A 6,633-nucleotide genomic window follows, 5' to 3' on the forward strand; every position below is an offset into this window, starting at 1 on the left:
CAAGTGCCTTCATCAGCTTGAGTCGCGTGTGTCCAGAAACTGCGGCAGAAACAGACTTGCGGTAATATAGTTTGGTTTGTTAGGGATTTATATAACACAGCCCACAGGAGGAGAGAGAGAGAGAGAGAGAGAGAGAGAGAGAGAGAGAGAGAGAGAGAGAGAGAGAGAGAGAGAGAGAGCGTAATTAAAACTTCTCGAATTATTGCCGCGATAGACTAACTTATCAAAGGTTTGCAAATGCGTGTTTAAGCGGAGGCGGGGTGCGAAGTGGCTTACATCGCCCCTGAGACCTGATTTAACTCACATTCTAGCTCTTATCTCTCTCGCACTAATCCCCCCCCCCGGGCCACTCGTTCAGCGACACGGAGCCCGGGGTCGGGATTCCCAAGACGCTTCCACCCCTCACATCAACTATTTACACGGCCCAAAAAGGAGATCAATCGGGTTCTCACGAGTGTTTTTTTCAACTTCATGGTACAGAGGAAGGGTCAAACTACAACCAGGGTCGTTAAACTACCCCTGGAAATGCCCAAAACTCCTATTAAAACCGTGTCAAATATGTGTCCTTGGGCCCCGGGCGTGTTGGGCTCACCGGAAGCACATCACTCTCTCCAACATGTCCATCTAAGGCTATCATATGCTCGTCGCGAGTAATCAAAATGGCGGAGAATCCTCCCTTTTGCCCCGGGAGAGCATCCGATGACGTCACGCCGCGCCTCGGGCTGCCCCGCCGGCGAGGGCTGCTGTCAGGTGTCTCAGGGGTTGGGGCCCGCCGGGGACGCACCCTACACAGAACACACGGCCGAGGCAGCAGTCCTCCACCTCCACCTCCACCACATGGGGTCGTACATTTGACAAGGCTTTCGTAGGAGTCGTGGGCATTATCATGGGTAGTTATATGACCCTGGAGGTGAGACGCTTCCACCCCTCCCATCACCTATTTCCAAAGGTCGAAAAGGAGATCAATCGGATTCTAATGAGCGTTTTTTTAGGTTCATGGTACAGAAGAAGGGTCAAACTACCGCCAGGGTCATAAAACTACTCTAGTAAATTACCCAAACTCTTATAAAAGCCTTGTTAGATATGTGAGCTTGAGCGCCGAAATGTTTAAAAATATGATCCTTTGACCCTTCTTCCGTACCATGATCGTCAAAAAACACTTATGAGAACGCGAATACGCTCCTTCTCGGCCCTTGGAAATAGTTGATGCGAGGCGGAAGGGTCTGAGAATATCGGCCATGAGCTCTTGCCGTGAACAAAGAAATACCGAAGCAGGACTAACCAAACGATATCCTTGAACGGAGGAATTTTCTTAATGGTTAACTAAATGCCATGAACAGAGGCGTAGTGGACGAAGAATTGATGCAGAACTAAACACACGATATCCTTGAACGGAGGAATTTTCTTAATGGTTAACTAAATGCCTGAACAGAGGCGTAGTGGGCAAGGACACTGATGCAGAACTAACCGAACGATGCCCTTGAACGGAGGAATTTTCTTAATGGTTTACAAAGTGCCATGAACAGAGGCGTAGTGGACGAAGAATTGATGAACTAACCGAACGATATCCTTGAACGGAGGAATTTTCTTAATGGTTTACAAAGTGCCATGAACAGAGGCGTAGTGGACGAAGAATTGATGAACTAACCAAACGATATCCTTGAACGGAGGAATGTTCTTAATGGTTAACTAAATGCCATGAACAGAGGCGTAGTGGGCAAGGACACTGATGCAGAACTAACCAAACGATGCCCTTGAACGGAGGAATTTTCTTTATGGTTTACAAAGTGCCATGAACAGAGGCGTAGTGGGCGAAGAATTGATGCAGAACTAAACACACGATATCCTTGAACGGAGGAATTCTCTTAATGGTTAACTAAATACCATGAACAGAGGCGTAGTGGGCAAGGACACTGATGCAGAACTAACCGAACGATGCCCTTGAACGGAGGAATTTTCTTTATGGTTTACTAAGTGCCGTGAACAGAGGCGTAGTGGGCGAAGAATTGATGAACTAACCAAACGAAACTCTTGAACGGAGAAGGAATTTTGTTTATGACTCGAGTCGGCATCATAAGACACTCGCTTCTCACATCAGCCATTTCTAAAGGTCAAAGAGGGGGTCAGTCGGGTTCTAATGACTGTTTCTTCTGGTTTATTGTACAGAAGAAGGGTCAAACTACCACCAGGGTCACAAAACTACTCCTGGAAATGCCCACAACTCCTACGAAAGCCTTGTCAAATTTGTGTTCTTGGGCGATGAAATGTTTTAGAATAGTACCCAAAATAGATCGGCATTATAAGACACCTTCGCTCCTCACATCAACTATTTCTAAAGGTCAAAGAGAGGACCAATCGGGTTCTAATGAGTGTTTCTTTAGGTTCACCGTACAAAGGAAGGGTCACACTACCACCAGGGTCATAAAACTACTCCTGGAAATGCCCACAACTCCTACGAAAGCCTTGTCAAATACGTGAACATGGGCAACGAAATGTCTAGTATTACGGCCCACATTTTCTAAGAGCAAGACGCCCCACGAAAATAAACAAGGCGACTTTCTGATGCCTCGCCGCTGCACACAATCAACACGGATCGAAGCAAGGATCATCAAAGTCAGTTTACGCATTGACAACCCTAGATTTTTTAAGACGTCTAGTATTATTGCCATTATATATTACTTTTAACATATATTTACATCATTGGAAGCCACAAAATAGCATAACAAACAAAAACAAAAGCCCGCTAGAAACACATAGGCCTAAGCAACGAATACAATTTTTACTATTTTTACTGTACTATTACTACTACTGCTTCTATTACTACTACCACTTATATTACTATTACTACTACTACTACTGAAGCCGTACAGCCATATTCTTAAACATTCAGCGCTCAAGCACACACATTTGGCAAGGCTTTCGTAGGTAACTTTATGACCAGTGGTAGTTTGGGTTTTCTTCTGTACTGTGAACCTAAGAAACACTTATTAGAAACCGACTGATCTTTCCGGCCTTTGGAGATGGTTGCTGTGATAGCCGGCAGCGTCTAAGAGCATCGACCTCAGCCTTATGATAATTGCCGTCCTTGTCACCGCGTCTCATGGCTTCCTCTTCCTTTAGAAGTTTAGACAGTCTTGATTTCCGTGTAAGTAAAACCCTGGACATATTTTAAGTGTATATTTTAATTTCTGAGCCAATCTATTTTAACTTCTGGACCTATCTTGTGTTTATATTTTAAGTGTATATTTTAATTTCTGAGCCAATCTATTTTAACTTCTGGACCTATCTTGTGTTTATATTTTGATTTCTGTGTAAGTAAAATCCTGGACGTATTTTGAGTGTATATTTTAATTTCTGAGCCAATCTATTTTAACTTCTGGACCTATCTTGTGTTTATATTTTGATTTCTGTGTAAGTAAAATCCTGGACCTATTTTGAGTGTATATTTTACCTTCTGAACCTATCTACTTAGCTTCTGGACCTATCTTGTGTGTATAATTCAATTTCTGGAACTATCTTGTGTTTATATTTAGATTTCTGTGTAAGTAAAACCCTGGACCTATTTTGAGTGTATATCTTAAATTCTGAACTTATCTATTTTAACTTCTAAACCTATTTATTTTAACTTCTAAACCTATTTATTTTAACTTCTGGACCTATCTTGTGTGTATGATTCAATTTCTGGACTTTTCTTGTGTTTATATTTTGATTTCTGTGTAAGTAAAACCCTGGACCTATTTTGAGTGCATGAACCTCTCTATTTTTAACTTCTGGACCCATCTGGTGTGTATAATTCAATTTCTGGAACTATCTTGTGTGTATAATTCAATTTCTGGAACTATCTTGTGTATATATTTTGATTTCTGTGTAAGTATAACCCTGGACTAACGCGGCCACCGACGAGGCTAGGGTGGCGAGGTGCAGTGGGTTCAGTAACAATGCCTCTAAAAATAGACAACACAACAATGGGAAAGGTAGAGGAGAGCAGCAGGACCGTGTTACCTCCGCGCCTTTAGTTCTTTTTATTCCCTCATTATTTTCATTTTTTTTTAATCATATGTTTCCTTCAGTTCTTTTTTAATTCAGTTATTTGTTTATCATTGACCACAATTTATCCTCCTTTATTTATATATTTACTCTGACCTATCTTATTCTAACTTTCTATCTTATCTTACTTTTTATTTAACAACCTACGAGCTATGGGCCACGGGTTGCTAGGGGCGTGGGGTTCGTACCCTTGGCAAGTTGTGAGCGGTGCGTGAGACCTTTATCGGCGAGGAAGTAAACTGTTATCGAAAAAAGATATATTGCCGTTACTGGTACTACAGCGTCCAGTATTATTGCCATTATATATTACTTTTAACATATTTTTACATCATTGGAAACCGCAAAAAAGAATAACAAACAAAAACAAAAGCCCGCTACAAACACATATGCCATAATACAACGAATACAATTTTTATTATTATTTTACGACACTATTACTACTACCACTTATTACTACTACTACTACTACTACTACTACTACCACTACTACTACCATTGGATACAGTCTGGAGGTCAAACGAAAATAATGTGAAATGTCGAAATACCGTAGATAAGAGAGAGAGAGAGAGAGAGAGAGAGAGAGAGAGAGAGAGAGAGAGAGAGAGAGAGAGAGAGAGAGAGAGAGAGAGAGAGAGAGAGAGAGAGAATATGACATTTTAGCTTATGCCCAAATAAGGAGCGAATATAGGTGGACTTGAAGTTATCTATCAAGTGAAGCGTGAACAGGGCAGCTGTGTGTGTGTGTGTGTGTGTGTGTGTGTGTGTGTGTGTGTGTGTGTGTGTGTGTTCCGCGGTAGAATATAGATAAGGAAATTGCTACTACTATATATGAAAACCACAAACACAAACATAAAAAGGTCAACCCAAAAGAGAATGATCAAGTTAAACTATATAAAAAAAATGTGTGTGTGTGTGTGTGTAAAAAGGAGGAGGAAAATGGAGTAGAGAAGCAAAAATATATATATGAAATGAATGAATAATTTGATTCAGATATGCACACTGATGATGATGATGATAACGAGAAAAAAAGAAGAGATATAAGAGGAAGAAGGAGAAGAAAAAGGAAAAGTGGAAAGAGGAGAAGAAGGAGAAAAGAAGAAGAGTTGCTAAAATGATAGAGAATGAGAGCAGAAGGAAAAGGAGGAGAAAGAGGAAGGGAAGGGAGAGATATAGAGGGGACGAGAAGGGTGGGAGAGGAGGAAGAGGGGAAGGAAGAAGGAAGCAAAATAAGCATGGAAAGGGAGGTGAGGGTGAGACGAGGGGTGTGTGTGTGGGGGTGAATGTCTCAATAAGGGGGTCTGGGGTGAGGGTGGGGTGAGGGAGGAAAGGGGGGAGGGGGAAGGGGGTTAATGGTATTCGTGAAGGGGAGAGAGAAAAGAGGACGAAGAGGGGTGGGGAGGAAAGGGGGCATGGGGAGACAGGTGTGTGTGTGTGTGTGTGTGTGTGTGTGTGTGTGTGTGTGTGTTAAAACTCCACTTTCTTCTGCTTAAATATGTATAAATAATTCAACTCCTAACCTACTACTACTATTACTACCACCACCACTATTACTACTACTACTACTATTACTACTACTACTACTACTATTACTACTACTACTACTACTACTACTACTACTACTACTACTACTACTACTACTACTACTTTCACACACACACACACACACACACACACACACACACACACACCTGCCTTCACTTGCATATTTGTTTACCTATGTTGAGAGAGAGAGAGAGAGAGAGAGAGAGAGAGAGAGAGAGAGAGAGAGAGAGAGAGAGAGAGAGAGAGAGAAAGTGTAGGTAGAAAGGAGGAGATGGAAGCGGAAGTAGAGGGGGAGGTAGAAAGAGGTTGACAGGAGGAGGAGGAGGAGGAGGAGGAGGTGGAGGAGGAGGAAGGGGAGGAGGAGGGGGTGGAGGAGGAGGAGGGGGAGGGGGAGGAGGAGGAGGCGTGTTAGCGGTAATAAAGTGTAATGACTATGAGAGAGAGAGAGAGAGATTGCCATTTAATAGGCCTCTTGGCGAAGGTATTTAAATTCTCAAGAGGCAGAAGATGGAACTCTCTCTCTCTCTCTCTCTCTCTCTCTCTCTCTCTCTACTTTCGGTGAGTCTGTTTGTCTTTGTTTCTTTGTTTTGTTCTCTATCTCTTACACACACACACACACACACACATCAATTATTGTTCTCATCGTTATAAAAGGTCCCAGCATTGTGTGTGTGTGTGTGTGTGTGTGTGTGTGTGTGTGTGTGTGTGTGTGTGTGTGTTTCCGGGTCGGTGTGCATGAAAGGGTGAAGGGAAAGGAGGAGAAGGAGGAGGAGGAGGAGGAAGCAGAAGAGAAGAAACAAGATAAACAAGAAAGAGAAAATGGAATGCCAGAAATATGCATAGAAAGAAGAAGAAAGAGGAGGAGGAGGAAGAGGAGGTGGTGGAGGAGGAGAAATGGGAACGATGGAATGGGCGTGGAGGGGAGGAGGAAGAGAAGGGAAGGGAAGGGGAAGGCTTAGTGGAGGGGGGGAGAGGGAGGGAACGTGAGAGAAAGAGAGAGCGTGAAAAGGGAGGAGAAAGGGAGAGACGGAAAGGGAAGAATGA

General features: G+C 42.8%; 1 long non-coding RNA gene across 1 annotated transcript; it reads right to left on the reverse strand.

Moving 5' to 3' along the window:
- Positions 1-916: 916 nt before the first annotated feature.
- LOC127000632 (uncharacterized) lies at positions 917-5,662 on the reverse strand. Its single transcript, XR_007754357.1, has 3 exons — positions 3,283-5,662; positions 1,885-3,216; positions 917-1,424 (listed from the first exon to the last, which is right to left on the reverse strand). It is a non-coding gene; the product is annotated as an uncharacterized LOC127000632 (long non-coding RNA).
- Between the last annotated feature and the right edge of the window lie 971 nt (positions 5,663-6,633).

The sequence above is a fragment of the Eriocheir sinensis genome, chromosome 19 (assembly GCF_024679095.1).
Source record: "Eriocheir sinensis breed Jianghai 21 chromosome 19, ASM2467909v1, whole genome shotgun sequence".
Taxonomy (NCBI): domain Eukaryota; kingdom Metazoa; phylum Arthropoda; class Malacostraca; order Decapoda; family Varunidae; genus Eriocheir; species Eriocheir sinensis.